At 36.1% G+C, this 18,118-nt stretch overlaps 1 protein-coding gene across 1 annotated transcript in view; it reads right to left on the bottom strand.

The window, feature by feature from the left end:
• Window positions 1–16,169, bottom strand: part of LOC150076446 (voltage-dependent calcium channel gamma-2 subunit-like) — a 112,615-nt gene extending 96,446 nt beyond the window's left edge. The window contains exon 1 of the mRNA XM_090387800.1: window positions 15,989–16,169. The gene's annotated coding sequence lies outside the window, so the exon portion shown is untranslated. The remainder of the gene's footprint in view (window positions 1–15,988) is intronic.
• Window positions 16,170–18,118: the final 1,949 nt, after the last annotated feature.

Below are 18,118 nucleotides of genomic sequence, written 5' to 3'. Positions count from 1 at the left end.
CAATTATGTCATTAGTCGCTTTTACAGAATCAGTCTAAGAAGAACTGTAAATATTACATTGAGACTCCATGGAGTGAGGCTGATAATGCATATAAAAAGATCCTTCATACAGGTGGTGCATGAAGATCATTATATGGTTTAAATTAAGCGCGGAATACTCATAACAAATTAAAGGAATAATCTCAGTTAAGTACAATACGGGACCTTGAATTCTCTTAGTATTATGTTTTTATTTACACCAAATTAAAGTCATTCTTGTTATATATCAGGCAGCAGGGCATTCAGTACTTTGGAGACACTAAGCGAGAATATTTATAAGCCTGCTTACGCAAAGCATAGCAATTTTAAATTATTTATCTTTCAAGTTCCTTTCCAACGAATGTTGTTTTCATTCTTGATATTGTGTCATGGAAATAATTTCAGGGTTTTCAAATTCCAAGACCTTAAACAGCCGCCTTCCTAAACTCGTATAATATCGTAAGCACCTGTCTTTCTCCTTGCAGCTGGTTTCAAGCTATCTTTCTCCTAGAAACCTTATTAATTTCATCCTTTACACCAGGGACATAAAACCTTTTTGGCTAGGAGCCAAAACATAAAATAGTAAAAGGTTCCTAAACGCGTGGGTTCTTGCGAGAAGTAGGCCAGGCTGCAAAACACTTCGTTTCCTCTAAACGAACATTTAATTTTTCCAAATAGAGTTTGATTTTTGTTTATATATTTAATAATTAAATACGAAAATCCAGCATTCATTTCTTAAGACTAATGAGATCCTTATTATATGGTCATGACAACATTCTTAAATACTGAGGAAGATACAGAAAACAATACACAAAAATCGATTGATGAAAACAGATACTTTTAAAAGTAAATGGGAAACTATCTTTTGATTCACGCTGGTTTTAAATTTGGGTGATGCATAACACTTCGGGCTACCAACATGGCCGCGGGTTGGACACTTCTGCATTAGACGCAACATCTTTTGTTGGTGAACTGATTTCTCCTCAATTACCCTGTCAAGTCACAGTGGCTTATTTTATTGCTTCTGCTGCTACACTCCCTGTTTTCCGGTTCCTCTTCTTCTTCCTCCTTTTTAAAAACTGTTTTATTTTTTGGGTATATTGAAGATGCATCTCTCTCTCTCCGTACTTTTCTTCTCTAGTTTCTTATCTCTAGCGCATTATATTACTTCTTGTCTACTGTTCATATAGTTCCGCTTTACTTTCTTTCTTGTTTTTAGCTATCTCTTGGGCTTCCTTCTTTTATTATTCTTGTCGCTGTCTCTAGAGCTTGTGTTTCTTCCATCGCCCTCTTTTCTTCCCTTTCTTTAGAAACCATAGCACACTGGAACAAGTATAGATTTCAAAAAGGGAACGGATCTTCTGCGGCGAAGAAATGACAAAGATAAGGCGAACTAAAACAAAGTCTGTGACTTATGAATTCCAGCAAAGTTAAATGGGAAATAAAATATCTGAAAAAGAAAAATATTGATCAAAGAGCAAAAGAGTTCTAACCGCCCGACGTTTTAAATCTTTACTTTTCTTTCTTTTAACGAAACACTAGTAGACCTAGATATAAATACATTAGGGTTTTTAATAATTGGCAGTGCAGTTTCTGGAGAGGATGTTTGCCCATTTAACTTCCTACGTGCTTCGAAAAGCCACGGATAGCTGTTCTTGTTTCTATTACCAAAAGGTAGAATGCATTCTTAAATCTCTTCTGTTTTTATCTTTTCTCTTTCTCTCAAAAATGACAGAAGGATAACGGAATAACTCAAGGAGAGGTACAATTAAAAATATATATATACTTCATTAATTAATTAATGAAATCTGAATAAAACCATAGCAATTCTATTCACATTGAACCATGTCCACAGTGCCACTAAAAGCATGCCCTCGCCTCCCCCCCCCAAAAAAAAAACAGAACTGCTACTGTCATTCTTCCAATTCTTTTCCCGAATTGTCACTACAATCATATCCTCGAGTTGTCTTCAGAAAGTTTTCCATAAGATTAAGTTTTCAGAGGTCGTTATTTTTTTGTTTATCTTATTCTAGAATTATTTTTCAGAAAGAAAGAATGGATGAAAGTTTACTGTTCCAGAAAAACAACCAGCTATTATTAGAAAGTTATAACATGCAGTTAAGTGAAGTCACAATATAATCCCATTTCTATCGGAGCTAAAGAGCCACACTACTTCACGAATAAACGAAAGACAAATCAATGATAGCTTATGAGTATCCCAGGAAAATCAACTGCACCATGATGAAGATAGATAAAAAGATAAAACAGCAGGAAGAAGACGGTTACCTGAGAAACAGCTTTTTGGTAGATAACAACGGTCGTAGGAGAAAAGAGATTAGAACAAAGAAAGGATAGTTAAGATATGGGAAACTGTCGCGCTGTAAACGCATTTTCAGAAATGAAGAGATAAAGGTCATAAACGGATACTTAGGGTAATCAGCACACTTCGGTTTAAGAGCTTATTTAACGAACAATAATTACTTTTTACGCTATTTCTCTTCTTTTTGGACGACTCTCCCTTCACTTCCAAGCTGTTACCTTAACCACATTTTTTGTTAAGAAGATTCAAACCCATGACCTTTCCGTGTTAATGGATATAGCCCGCTTATCGGTGATATTTCTGAATATCAGTGTAACGACCCCCCTGGTTACAAAACGGACGTCCACTGCATTACAGAATGTGAATGCTATCAAACAGTAAAGGTATTCTGATAGAAAAATAGCGAGTCTATTTCTATTCAACTATAATCCAGATTTAGAAATGAAATCGTAAAAACTTTCTTTTGATAGAAATCACACACCATCGTATAAAATATTAATCTCAAGGTTTCTCGGATTTATTTTTTATTCAAGCTGCAATCTCGGTACGCAACTAATTTTCTGCGTGGTAAAAACAGTACTTCGAGTTTAGGAAACCACGTGACGGATAACCACGTGACCCGGTATCGTCGTACAAGCCGTTGCTGTCAAACATACCTTGCCAACTGAGTAATGCAAATCAATAAAAGAGCTATTTTTTACCTTCGTATAAAATTCAAGATACGTTGATGCAGCACCATTCAGCAAACTGCATTTCCATGACATAGTAACTTTTTATTTGGGTCAAACTACAGCCAGAACGAAAGCAAAGGTGTACACAGACGCAGCCAAAGAAAATATACAGATATACACTGAGCAAGGCTACTCTTGAGTAAACAGGAACATTTAAAAATTTCTAGATTTATCGAACAGAATATTCATTCCTTAAAATGGAATGTTAAGATATTTTTGGAGATTTAAACACTAAACATAAACAAAAAGACTTGAAAGGTTTTATACTTCAGCTATCACCATGTCATGGTGATAGCTGAAGTATAAGAAACAAATTTTGCCCGTCCAAACTATTCTTTAGATAGTATATCGTTTTATAAGACATTAGCTGGTGTTTGAGATCTTCGCCCGGATTGTTTATTTTATTATAAATTGAACGCAATTTAAAAAAAAATATATATACTCCAAAACCTTTTTATATAAACTACATGGACCATGCCACATGAAGCTGACATTGAGAAAAACAGAGCGACTTTTACGATTGACCTTTCGACTTATTAATGGTTCCTATAATTAAACCATTATAGTACTGGTTATTTAAGATGCTTGAATTCAAAAGGACAATTACAGGAAGTCAGTGGGTACGAAAACTGTCCTTCTATAATTTCGTAAAATCGTTGTTTTAAACAGACGTGTCCTTAAAATTACAATTTTAAAATTGTAATTTGCTCTACTAAAAATTAAAAATCTAACCTTTTTTGAGTATTTTATTTGAGAACTATGAGAAAGGCAGCGGCGTGAAAAATTTCAGTCTTCTAGGACAGACGAAAGTATCTTGGACATTCCATACAAACTTCGTACTCTTAAGTACTAGATTTAAAAATGTTAGATATCACGATTGAAAAATGCAGTTCCTTGTGTGCATCTTCATGTTTATGCATACAGGGTCCAGCAGTTACGCAAGAAATCTATCTACCTCGGTTACACCTAGTAATTAAAATCTTGGCAGCAGTCAATAGTAACTCATACTGGTACTCACTTACAAAATGAAAGAAATTAGCAATAGGACTGTCATCCATTCCGGGGAAATTAAATAAGCCGATAAATGATAGCAAGCTTCTGATGAACCAGAATTCGGAAATGATTTATTTATTTTTACTCAGTTCTTTGAATATAGCCTGGAGAGAAAATGAAGGGACCATAACCAATAACATGGAATGGATTTAGCTAACCACAACTAACAAACAACCTCATCATCAGTAATTCAGTATTGTGACTGGTCAGTTCCTCTGATGAGCTGTGCCATCTTTGTCTTTCCTGTGCCTTTTGTTTTAGTTCCTCAAAGTTTTGAAGTCCTGCTTCATCCAGCAACGTCCCGATGAAGGTCTTTTTTGATTTACCCCTAGGGCGTTTTCCCTCCACAGTCCCCTCCATTGCATCCAGAAGCAATCTACCATGTCGAATCACGTGGCCCACCCATTTAGTCTAGTTGATCTTATTCTACCTAAAAGTTTCCTTTGTTCGTAGACACGTCTTAATACTTCCATATTTGACACTTTTTCAGTGGCGCAGGATAGAAAAATTTAAATTCCATTCAATTTTTTTTCCATTCTGCGCCAGTACATCTCGAAGGCCTCAAGTCTCTTTTTGTCTCTCTTTATTAGAATCCATGTCTCTGCTGCATATAGTGCGACTGACCAGATATGTCTCTATTATCTTCTTCCTAATTACTTGTGACATCTTCTGTGTAATCAAGGACAGTTTATTCTTGAAAGGTTAATTTACCATTGCAATTCTGGATTGAATCTCCGTTTGACATGATTTGTCCTGTGCAAATAACTGCCCCAGATACCTAAAGTGCTCAACCTGGTATATATTCTTACTCCATCGATCTCAATTCGGAGGGGAATTAACCTTTCACCAATCATCATTGCCTTAGTTTTCATAATGTTTATCTTCATTCCATACTTCAGCGCTTTCTTATTTAGACTTTTGATAATTTTTTGCAGTATAGCAGGGCAACCTGCTAGTATGGTCTGATCGTCTGCAAACTTAATAGCCTGTAGGTACTTTTTCACCTATTTTAATCCCTCACTTCTTATTCTCAAGTGCTTCCTTTATTATCACTTCGGCAAAAGCATTGAACAAACCAGGTGAAAGTAAGAATCCCTGTCTTACTCCCTTTTTAACTTTAGCTCTTTCTGTTAGTTCTCCCCTCACTCTTATTACCGCATTTTGTCTATGTACAAACAACCTATGGTCCCAAAATTTTTTACAAGGTATTTCCGCATAAAACTCCTTCGTTATACAGATATAACCAATTTTTTCACTGTCCTTAAATTGAGCTTAACAGTACTGAGATTGATTTCATCCAGAGATAACCATTACCCGGAACCTATTTGATGCTATGGCATATCTATGATCACATTTCAACCACTTGTAACTCGAAGTACGTTGAGCAGGAAACCACGTCAGTTTCAGGAGGACCCGCTATCTACCAATCAATCTCAAAAGTCAACTTATGAATACATTGTCCAATAGATCTTTCCAATCAAACCAGTAGGATACTACAAAGCGAAAATGCATCAGTTGAGCAGAATCCATCCTATTACACCTCACAAAAATACTCAGGATATTCATGAACCGACTTAGCTAATAGATCCATAATCAAATAGAGGAAAATTTGAAGCTTCTACAACTACAAACTGCCAATTACATAATCAAAGGCAAAGCTACATGTAGCGTCACAAAAGAATAACTTGTTTATCCGTATGAAGTATGAACGTGATTATATTTTTTACAAGTATCCATAAAAATCTCTGGAAAACAGTTTTCACTCCCTAAATCACTTGTAAAAAGTATGGCACAGATTTCACTCTGAACTGAAAGAAAAATGAATTGAAAGACGACTACAATTTTCCCATCGGTGGTTGTGAACCAAGTAAAATTAAACGAAACTAAGTTACGACTGGATTTTAAGTCTTATGAAGAAAAGTTAACGCGTAAAAATAAGAAGGTATAGATTACAGACAACCAAAAATGAAAAAAAAAAATATCGAATAACTGTTTTCTCAGTTAAATTTATTACACGAAAGCACGAAGAAGGGTTGTAAAAGATTCTTTATAGTCTTCGCTGCCATAACAGTAAAATAGCAAATCATTCAAAAGTTAAGAGACAGTAGAAATATGGATACTAAAAGCTACTTAAAAAAGAACAGTAAAGGAGGGAAATCTTAGAGAAATCTCACAAAGCCGTAGAGGGATCCAGTAAAAGATGCCACAGAATAGGAAAGATATGGAAGTGAGGAATATCATTAGACTAAATCAGGATTTTAGGGGAAAGTTGGAGAAAAATCAATTAGAAAACTCACGGAAATTAAAGAATAACAGCGAGACGAACGAAGAAGGAGTTGCTTCAAGAAGCGATGATGCGAAATAAAATTGCACAATAAGTTGTTGAGAAGGAAGGAATTGTGCCAAGAAAAGAAAAATGGAGGGCCAATTATAACTGGAGTTCCAAACAAACAAAAATTAAAGGGCAATTATCGTAACTTAGACAAGAGCTTAATTAGTGACACAGAATGGAATGTGTGAATGGGGACGATTTCTTCACTTAGTTATAGTTTGAGTTATACACAGAGAGTAAAGCAAAACTATTTGATGACAGCGAGGGTGAAATTCAATTATAAATTGTTGGAATTAATTGAATCTAATTCTGTTCGAAAAGTCAGTAACCAAATTGAGCTAAATAATTGCAGAGTTTGTCTGTAGGTTTTTGATATAGGTAAAGTACGCGATCATTTTTATACGATAATATACGCGAATCATCAGAAAAATATGCAAATTTTTAAGGAATTGATCTCTAAAATTATAAGGCTAGAAAATCGTTATTTATTAGTAGTGCAATATTCAAGGAATTCGTGATGGATCTTTACAATTTGAGGGAGATTAATGTCTTTCAATGGAATCTTCTCTTTCTTTCCATTTCGATTCAACAGAGTTAGTGAAAGTCTTACTGTAGCAAAAATAGAAAACCGGTATAGTCAGGTGTTTGTTAATTGCAAAAGTATCTAAGACTTTTTTGTACATTTTTTGCAGAGGAAAAAGGTTGTTGAAATTTCTCCTGAGACCGACTAAATAAGCCACATTATGAAAATTCTCCATATGGACACTGAATCCATATGGGTCAAAAACCATGATACCTTCTCCTGAGACCAATTAACTCAGCCACATTGTGTAAAATGGACATAAATATTCCTCACGTCATCGACTGGACTGGAACTCAGGTCTTTTCCGCTCGGTGTGGGGAGGACGGCGATTCTACCAACTGTGCTACACGGGAGCGTGAGAAAGCTGGCGTTTCTTAGGCCGACTGATAATTTAAAGCTATCTGGCTGTACCAGATTATTTCACCAAAACTGACTTTAATAATACTAATATTTAATGATAATGCTGCCATGCAGTCATGGCAGTTTTAAAAGACTTATGCTAAAAGACTTGTTTTTCATCCTGATTTTAATCTGATGTACAAGGCAATTCTTTATAAGGGAAATTTTACATAAAATTAACTCATTTATGTTAACAAATATTCACAAAAAGAACGAGGATGCTCTCCATCTTCAGATAGACACATACACAGGCAAACATGTTCTCTACAAGAGGCTGAACCATATCTTGGGAAATGACATTAAGAGACTTGATAACGTTGCCCCGTAATTCCTGCGGGGCCTCATGATTGTTTATGTAAACAAGCGCCTTGAAGTATCGACGCAGGAAGAATTAAGGTTAAATAAATTCTCGTGATTGTGACTTTAAGTAAGCGCAGTATACGTAGCTGTTCAGAGAATTGTTTGAAAGAGTCAGTATAAAAGAAGTGCACGAGAGGTTACCCTACCTCTTCGCAAAAAGAGACAGCCTCGATTTATTTCATATATTTCAGTTTTTTTTTTTAAATATATATAATGTAAGTGGGCGTCTAAACTAATAGTTGCAAATAACAGTCTGTGGTCAAGTCAACGTAATAATAAAATATATTTCACATAAAACATCAGCATCTGAACTATTGTTAATGTATAAAAAATGAAAGGTATTAAAATTATAGTACTTAGTACCGTACGTGAGTTGATGGTTGGGAAGACAAAGAAGATACCTATTGATACTAGACTTGAATTTCTGTAGATTGTAATTTTTAGGAATTAAATGCGAAGGAGGGTTGTTCTAGAAAGCTAAAGCTGAATGAATAAACGAGAAAGAAGAAAAGTTAGTTCTGTGAGTTTGAAGTTGGACAGTAAATGAATGTTGACAGGTTGAGTCACGTGTTTGGAAGGAAGAAGAGGGAATTATAGAAGCCTCTTCAGAAGAACAGTGCCCATGGAAATATCTATAGAAAAGGCATGCAGCAGAAACAGAACGTCAATGAGAAGAGAATGAGGAGACTTTTTAGGGAAGGGTCGTTAGTTAACCTCACTGTCTTTTTTGAATGGAGCCTAGAAGCCCATGAGAAGTTATGGGGAAACAATATTCCATGGTAGGGAGAGAGGTTTTTTTTTTTTTTTTTGTTAGTTGTTGACGCATCAACTTCTGTGTCCATTATGCACCTCCCAAGGTTTTTTTTCACTGCTCTGATCCAAGCCCGAGGCGGGATTCGAACCCGCGACCTTTGGGGAGAGAAGTTATTGGGGAAACAATATTCTATAGTAGGGTGAATTTGAGATTTGTACAGAGTGAGTAGCTGTTTAGGAGAAAATAACGCCAAGAGTGAAAGGGAAAACCCAGTTTTTTAACTGCAGAGGAAGCAAAATTTGTGATATGCTTATGCCAAGACATATTAGGAGTCATGGTAATCTGTAATAAGGATATGCAAACTTTTCGAGAAATTTGAGAAATGCATATCTTCGATGAATATCATCGAAGACAGGACTGAGTATTAGAAGGATTTACATTAACTAAATTATCTTTATTCCATTCGAGGAATTGGGGTGGATATTAAAGAAGTTAAAGCTGTTTGGGTCTGGCAAGGTTTATTAAACTGTAAGGTGGAATTCAATTTACTAACACTGCAAAACTATGGATAGGATTTCCAGTCAGCGGAAGGAGTTCATTAATAAACAAGAGGAAAAGTTTGGGATAAAATGTAAATAACAAAATAATATACGTAATAAGTTAATGATATACGGAGTGCGTTACATTTGAACGAACGGAACAGTGTTCATCGATAACGAAAAAGCATTCGACTTAATCACAAAACAAGCCTTAATCAACGCCCTAATCAACCAAGGTGGAGACAAAGTTTACGTCAATATTTTCCAATCAGCATATGAAAAGGCAACTGCATCATTACTGGTCAAGAATGATAAAGTTCAGATCAACATAGAAAAAGAGGTCCGACAAGGCGACATAATCTTTCCAAAACCATTTTCTGCCTCTTTAGAATAAATTTTTTTGCAAACTAAATTGTGATAATAAAGGACTGAAAATAAATGTAGATTACCTGAATATCTTATAAGTTGCAGATGATGTCATTCTCTTCGCTAATGATTCGGAAGAGTTGCAGCAAAACATTAAAGAACTGTAGCATGGAAGCAAACAGTTCAGTTTGAAGATGAATATCAAGAAAACAGTGTATTTCAATAAATTTACCACACAAAAAGAAAATCATGGCCGATGGACAAGAACTAGAAGTTGAAAGGTATGTATGTTTACCTGGATTAAGAAATTTAACAGATGGAAATATCATGATGGAAATTCAATGGCTATAAAATTTGGATATCAAGCATTTGGAAAGCTTAATATTCAAGACAAACCTGCCACACTGTTTCAAGCGAAATTTTTTGATCAGTGTATCCGCGCGTTCAGGGTGCATCCCTCAAATCCTGCGTTACAATAAAATATCTTGGAGTCATATTCATATAGGACCATAAATGGACATTTTTCACACAATTAGCTAACGTAAAAAAGTAGGTAGAGATGCTTTGCCTAGGGTCAACCGCAAGGACTGGCGACTCAAAAGAAGGACCCTCTGCTGTTTCCTCCCAATAATATCTTATAGTGCTCCTGTCTGGTGTGCAGGGTAGACAGAATAACCCCTTGCAAACAAAGTAAACCAAATACAGCGGATCTTCTTATTACATGTGACCAGGGCTTGAAGAACCACACCCACTCCACCTCTCCAGGTGATTTCTGGCAACCTCACTCACCTGTCTTTGGGTGTTCTCTCACTAATGGCCTCTGATTTCCTACTCTGAGGAACCCTTTCCTTGTGAATCCCCGATTTTTCTTAACGCTTTCTCCCACTTCCCAACTTCTTTTCCTGGGTCCTCTCCCTCTCTCCTCGTGTCGTGGACGGATGCTGGAATGCCTCTTTCTGGTGTGGGCCTTCCAGTAATTAAGAGGCCTGACAGATGAATAACATAAACAACACAAGAACACTGTTCTCACGATACCTGCACTACTCACACCATCATCTGGCCCTGGAAGTTTTTGCTTCGTCACGGTGACACTTTACCCTGTTTTGTGGGGGACCACTGGTACCGCTGACAGATACGCACTACCACAGTGATCAGTTTATCCTACTGTCCTAACATATGGTTGCGAAACATGGACATTGAATTGCAAAGCTTTATAAAGACTGGGGGTCACAAAGAGAATTTTAGAGAACCGAATTCTGAACATAACCAAAACAGATCGAAAAACCTGTATGGGTTCGCCAATAAACCAAAGTCTGTGACACCATTGAAAGAATAAAGCGCTTAAAATGAAAATGGGCAGGTCACATATATCAAAAAACGTTCATCTTCTCGACCCGTGCACGGTACTAAGTAATATAAATTAAATTCTGATACCTAAAAAAAAAAATCACCTGACGGGATGGACCGAATGAATTTTGGAATGGATACCGCTTGACTCTAATCGCCCAAGAAAAAGACCAAAGATGAGGTAGACTGTTGAAATTGTGAAATAAGCTGGTGCACAATGGCAACAGAAAGCACAAGACCGCAGTTGATGGAAACGTGCTGAGGAGACCTTCATTCTGCAGTGGATAGACAATGGCTGAAGAAGATGATGCCGATGATGATATGGTACATGAGAAACCTATGTGATATGTATGAAAAAATAAATAATAATTGTCGGGTTTCTATTGTCCGGATTTTCATGAAATTTGGAAAGAACAGACAAATCATTCCAACAGGCCTAAATATAAAATATCTTAGAGATCCTTTCATTGAAAGTCAAGTTATCATATGAAACCGGCAACAAAATATATTAATAATTGCGGAATTTCTATTGGTCCGATTTTAATCAAATTGGAACGACTCAACATTTTTTTTTTAATATATAAATATAAAATTTCATCAAAATCTCTCCACTGTAAGGTCAGTTGTTACATGACGAAGGACGGATCTGGTGAAGACGCTAGATGCATTATGCATATATGCTAACGCGCCTAGAAATGCACAGAATAAAGAACATTGGAAGTGCTTTAAGGAGTAATAACAGTGAAAAAATTAACTATTCATATACAACTAGAGTTTGCAATAGCCAGACAAATAATATTGTTGGTAAGGTGACCAAATAATATCACAAAATATATTATACGAAGGATAAGTTGCTTGAATAGGATCAGGATAGCGAAATCCCCTCTGAAGGAAGACGCCAAAAGCTTGATTAAATCTAGTAACTTGAACGCGCTGGGAAAAAGAAATTCATATGAGAAGGACGAAAAGTAATGACTGGATCTTTATATTGGTCAACAGCTTCAGTGAACTCTCCTGAAACTAAATGATCAAAGTATATGCGATCGCTCCGGCGCTTAGGACAGAACTTACCTAACTTGCCTTTCGTTTTCTGATTCAGTGTCATGCTATTCTCTTGGAGCGGTCAAAACACTATCTGAAATAGACTATCAGCCGCCGTGTTCTTTGGAATCTTTGTAAAAGCATGAACAATTTTGAGATGGCTACTTTCAGCCTTCTCAAATTATACAATGAGTGGAAGACGAAAGAAGAATGCAACTCTAAAAGAAAGAAATGCGAGAGAGAAAGTCGGTACTCCGACTTCCTCTCTCGAAGAGACCACAACAATTTAAAGCAATTGCGCGTTGGCAATTGTACACTGGCAATTGCCAGTGTACCTCAAATGATTTAAAATGTTTTATTTAGTCATTGAAAGACTCAATTTCAACCGATCTAAGCCTATATAAAAACAACTTCTACAAAAAATCGAAAGATCTGATTGGAAGGATGCTGCAAACGCCAAGACTGGCCTCTGGACAAGGATCGTATGGTCATACAAGTCTTGATTGACACTTTTTTTCATCAATGGTAGGATGGCGAACCATATGAAGCCATGCATCCAGACTGTTTTGTGTCCAATACTCAAGCGGCTGGAACTGGTATCAGGGTAAGGCGCATATTTTATTGGTAGAGAGTCTATCTGCCCATACTGTAAAAAAGTCGTGCTCCCTCCATGAATATCTTTCTGTCATGTCGAACCAACTTCATCCTGCATCAATGGATTCTTTAAAGACGTTAAAATCAATGCAAATTCGTATCTGAATAGTTCGAGGAACACTCTCATGATTTCTAACATCTACTTTGGCTACCTAATTCTCGAAAGCTATCCGAATCAGAAGGTCTGGGACATATTGGAAACAGCAGTTCGGTTCCATAGTTCTCTACCGACCACAGCACAGCAGCTTACGAATATCTTGATGGAAGATATTCAGATACCTAATGGAATTCATGCTGAGAAATGTACGTGCTGTAATTTGGAAAAAAAATATTTGCCTACTACTAGATACAGAATAAAGAGTTTATTTATTTTTTGACAGTGAGTGTATTTTGAATCCGTTACATTAATTTGTCATTCATATTATACTACAATATAACTACTGTTCAAAATATACAAACTTCATATTCTTTTTAACGAGTGCATCTCTAGTAATTAGATGCTATAATTTCAATCATGGTTATAGTCAATAACATTGTATGTCCAAATGATCTTCAAAAATCACTCCGGCATTTTAACATTCACTTCATTAACTTCAGTTTATGAAATTGTTTTCAAGACCAACACATTAGTGGGTTTTGAAAATAGTTGGACATACAATGTCATGGATAATAAAAATGATCAAAATTGTTTCTCTCCTTTGTCCTTGGATAATATTGTCAATAGAAAGAGCATTTATAATCTTTATAATTAATCATTCTTCTAATGCTTTGATGTTCTGGTAAGCAGTCCTTACTCGTCAAGGGATCCGATTGAGGTTGGAGAATAAGAAAGTATGGGAGTTAAATGGACCGACTATCGTTATTCTATGAATTTGTGAATCATCATGCCATTTTTGTTTTATGGGAAGTGCAAAACACATTTGCGCAACTTTCTCAGGATTTATATTTAATCCATTTGAATCGACGTAATCTTCAAGATTTCTGGAGTTTTTGGTTACTTTATCAATGACTTCAAGCATATTTCAACTACGTCTAGGAATAAAGTATTTGATGTTATCTGCGTATAGAATGAGCCCTCGAAAATGACACTGTGGACGTGATTATTGCCTTTTCTCACACTGGGGTTCTTCCCGTTGTGGGAAGGCTGGGGTTGAAATCTTGTGAACGATACTACGACTTTTATGGACATAGTTTTCACAGTGTCCTTAAGTTAGTGAAAGTAATATATTTTATGCTCCTGGAAACTAGGGTTTCTGATACGCAAACAGGAAAATCTATCAGAGAATACACGTGAATGAGTTCAACAGTGCTACAAATCGTAAAGTAGATTGAACTCCTTTCGGCATTCCCCTGTTTGTATACCGGATGTATGGTGGTGGACGAGTTGTGTATTTTCCGATTTTCTGTATTTTAAAATCAAAAGAACGGTGAGTAATTCGGCATTAATCTCAAAGTAACACTCCAAGCATTAATGGTCGTTGTAATCGATATTCTGTTATAAGCAGTTTTCCGGCCATAGAATATCACATAGGACTGGGAACTATTATCCAGTGTCTCTGAATCCCAATAGCATACCTGTATGTAAGTGAGGAAGAATGCAATGTTGAATGATTGTTGGGAGTACAGTCTTCTCAAATAACTTTAGGAGACCAAGCTCATTACAAATAGTCTGAAATGGCTAAAGTGCCTTTTAATTTTAGATTTTCTGAATCTGTTTCATCCAGTGTGTATTTCAATTTGCGGTAGCTTTCTCTCATTAAATTCGTTGGAATATAGTATGGATGATGTCACCAATGAGGGGACTACATATATTTAAAATGGATGTTGGGAAGTTATCTGGCCTCACTACTGATTTATTTGGCATGATATTTTACTACAGTTATGACTTTTCTCTAGTGATTGTTATGTGTCAAAGATCCTTTGGGCTGAACAGTGAAGAATCTCTTTTTTGAATGACTGTATTCAGACGTTGCATTGTGAGTATAAATACTTTTTGTCCACGAACCTTTGGATACTCCAACCGAAAAACCGGTGGCTGAGTAAAGTAATGACATGATCTGGACCGCGTGAAGATATCATTGCGAGATTACCTCTTTTAATGGAATGCTAATCAAATACAGATGTGTCAGAGATAAACGGAATTTAACTGTCTCGATGTTGCAAGATGTTTAAACTTAGCAGTGCTGTTCCCTGCTTTGTTTTCATGGTCTATCAAAAAGTGAAATGAATAACTGGCTTTATGTCATTTGTTGTGTCCAATCAGATAAGACTTGTGACGGTGTTTTCGATCACTTGAATCGCTGGTCAGGTGGTCGACGGTTGCGTCACTCAATCATTTTAAATACCGTAACTCATGTTGTGTAGCATTACATCCATAATGGACCGGCGAATCATTTGGAGAACCTTTTGATAATTCCCGAAAGTTCAAAAATAAACATTCTATGCTAGCATTTTTTCTGATTTGTTAACAAACTTGCGTCATATGATATTTTCGATGTTATGAAATGTTTTCTTCCGTTGAAAGTCTAAAATTCCATATTATCTTGTGAAAACCAAACACCACTTTGTAAACTAATATTATAATGGAAATACTTTCCCATTAATTATGCACGTCGGTGTGCGAGAGAGAAAGACTATGAATACATAAAGTAAAAAAAAAACAGAAAAAATAAAATGTACGAAAGAAAGGGGCAAAGAATAAACTAATATAGAAATTTCAAAAACTGTAAACAAAGTATGAAAAATATTATAAAAAACAAACAATCTTTTCTCATCAAAAGAATTGGGAAAAAAAACCTCTTACGAACCTCATTTTTCCCCGGGAGTCTAATGAATCTGAAAAGGAAATAACGAAAGAAATAAGACAAATAAAACGTAGGTGCCCAATTGATTATCGTATACCAGACTTTTTTTCTACTTTAAGTTAAAAAAGAAGCAGCTGAACATAGTGTAGATTAGAAAGAGCAAACGATGGTCATGGCGGTACAGAAATAATTAAATTTACAACAAAACTAAACCAATAATTATCGAAACTTGGATATGCCCAAAAAGCTCAACCGAAATTATAATAATCGAAAGATAAAACAAAAAAACACGACTATTTATGCAGGTTAAATTAGTTAATCTGTCTTCCAATTAGTGACTAATGGATATCCCAAATGACGAAACGATCACAAACGAAAAAAAATTCTCAAGAACTGATTCTATAAAGCAAAATAATTTTGTTTCTGCAATTAGAGGCTTGAGATGAAAGAACATTCTGGATAGAACCCGAACCTCTTTGATGGTTAGCAACACAGTGAAGAAAACTAATTTCATAAACTATATTTTTTGGCATATTCTGTTGCTAACCACCAGTTGGTAAACAAGAACAAACATTCATTTGACCGAAATTCAGCGACTAGAAGAGCTACTAACATCTATAAGGCGCTCTTGTAGTTCAGTACTCCATATACGTGCATTATCGTTTGGATAATTCGCTGCTACCTTACCTCAACTAATAGATGTACATCCCTGTGGCACCTTCTTAAGGACTGGCTTTTCTTCCTCTTTCCGACAGATCTGACGCTACCTCCCCCCGTAACTCATGCTAGCAATCCACAGCCTCTTTAATGCCACTAGCTTACTGGTGTGAGTGTGTACTGGCAGACGACAAGAGCGATGCTACAACCGTTGCTACTGACACCTAGTGGATGAAAGCGCCCTCATTCTTCGAAAGTGAGAGCAACTACCGAGTTCAACTAGTGACGTCAAAGTTTGGTTACTATGGACACGGAGCTATCTCAGGCTGGAAATGATTAGATTGTTTAGAATAGATAAAACCCGTGTGAAGTGTTGGAAGAAATAAAACCTCGCAACATAGCCAGAGGATTTCACTCATGCAATGTTCAATGTGCCAGAGCACCATCGTAAAGAACCAGAACGACTCTAAATGCATCAGACGTTGCGTCACCCTGTTATTATTGTCAAGATTTGTTTATTTACTGTGGTATTTTATAAGAGATAAGTACTAAAGCATTCAGAACCACCACCACCACCTACTTCTAGTCTGCTGCTGCTTTCCAGCAGTTCATGGATAAAAGGGTATGTTGTCCAGCAAAACTTTTCCCGGTGGAGAAACTTGTGGTGAACAGGTAGTTAGGAAGACTGTATATCGATTTACATCCGGAAGCCAAGATATGCTTTAGGGAAGAGCGTAATCCTCTCTAGTAACCTGGCCTTCGTATTCTTTCTTGTGGTAAAGTCTAAAAATAATCAATAGTATTTGCTATAGTGAAATGTCATTTGCGTTATTCCTCTTATTTTTTGTGTGTTGATAGCAGAATTCCTAGAAGATTCCACTAAGGATTAACATATGAGTGCGGTTTAATCCATATTTTCCATGGCCTTTCGCGCATCTTGCTGTATTTAAAATGGCACTCAATTGCTTGTTGATACTAATCTCATTATAATTAATAGCAGGAACCCAGAAAATTAGTCCTAAAGAATTAAATTAATATTTGCAACTTGTTGAACTGCTTGAAGACGATAACGTAACTCGAAAGAAAGACACTGCTATGTTTTAGTTACCAATAAAATATTATTGTTCATTCCAAGTGAAATGTAAAACAAACTGTTATATGTAAAAGCTACTGGTTGTGGTAACTTAAAACGAAACCTTTTGGGGGTACGCAGCAGTTGGATCCACAAAATGTTTTTATGGTTTTAGGGGCAATTTCCAATGGGCTACTTTTGGATTCTTCATAGAATAATTGGAATAAGAGCTTTGTCTCAACTTCTGCTTGATTCAGCTTCTTATTAATTTTTTTCTTTTATAGACCTGACAAATAGGGCGTTTGGCCTTTAGTCTTTTACTTTCAAAATTAAGTCTTTTAATGCCCTTTACTCTTCTATTGAAGGAGGAAAGTATCTTTGGAGAAAAATCGTTATTTGACTTCTTTTGAGATAAAATGCAGCAGAGTTCAAGGTCCGTCTATATCATGAATGTCGTTCGCTTCTGTTTCTTTTGAAGTAACTCGGAATGCCCTTCCTAAAGCAATTTTTGCTACGGTTTTTCTTTTAAAAAATTGAAGTCTGTCTGGAAGAGGATAAACATATCCTAGAAAATTCAAACAATATCTTGTGTATGATTTCAGGTAAGTGCCAACAGTTACAAATGCAATTCAACTATTGGAAGCTTCATATTTCCTTCTGAGACTGCTTTCAGCGTATTCTTCTTATCATCTTCCACCAGTTTCAGTATATAGCTCTATTCAAAATTCATATTTCTGTAGTTGAAGAGGAGCACCCAGCAATACCTAAATTCTCCCCGTCACACTAATTCAATGATGGCTTGTATTGGTTAAAATTCCGCACCGTAATGTGAACAGGTTGTGTTTTCAATAAATGTTGACCAGCCAATAAATTGTTTAACACTTACAATGTTCAAAACTGAAGTGTTTTTGTTAGGTATTCAGTAGGGTTTACACCCTTCTAGAAGAAAAACTGTGCAAATTTGTCAACTAGAAAAAAGAAGCTTCATTGGAGTATCTGTGGGCAAAATTTCCAGTCGATGGAAGAAAGTCCCTATGTAATGGGGCAAGTGCAGGTTAAGAACGAAACTTTGAGGAACTCGAGCAGTA

This window comes from Mastigoproctus giganteus, chromosome 13, assembly GCF_048544385.1.
Source record: "Mastigoproctus giganteus isolate SK-2022 chromosome 13, ASM4854438v1, whole genome shotgun sequence".
NCBI lineage: Eukaryota > Metazoa > Arthropoda > Arachnida > Uropygi > Thelyphonidae > Mastigoproctus > Mastigoproctus giganteus.
This window is presented reverse-complemented; position numbering and strand designations above follow the sequence as displayed.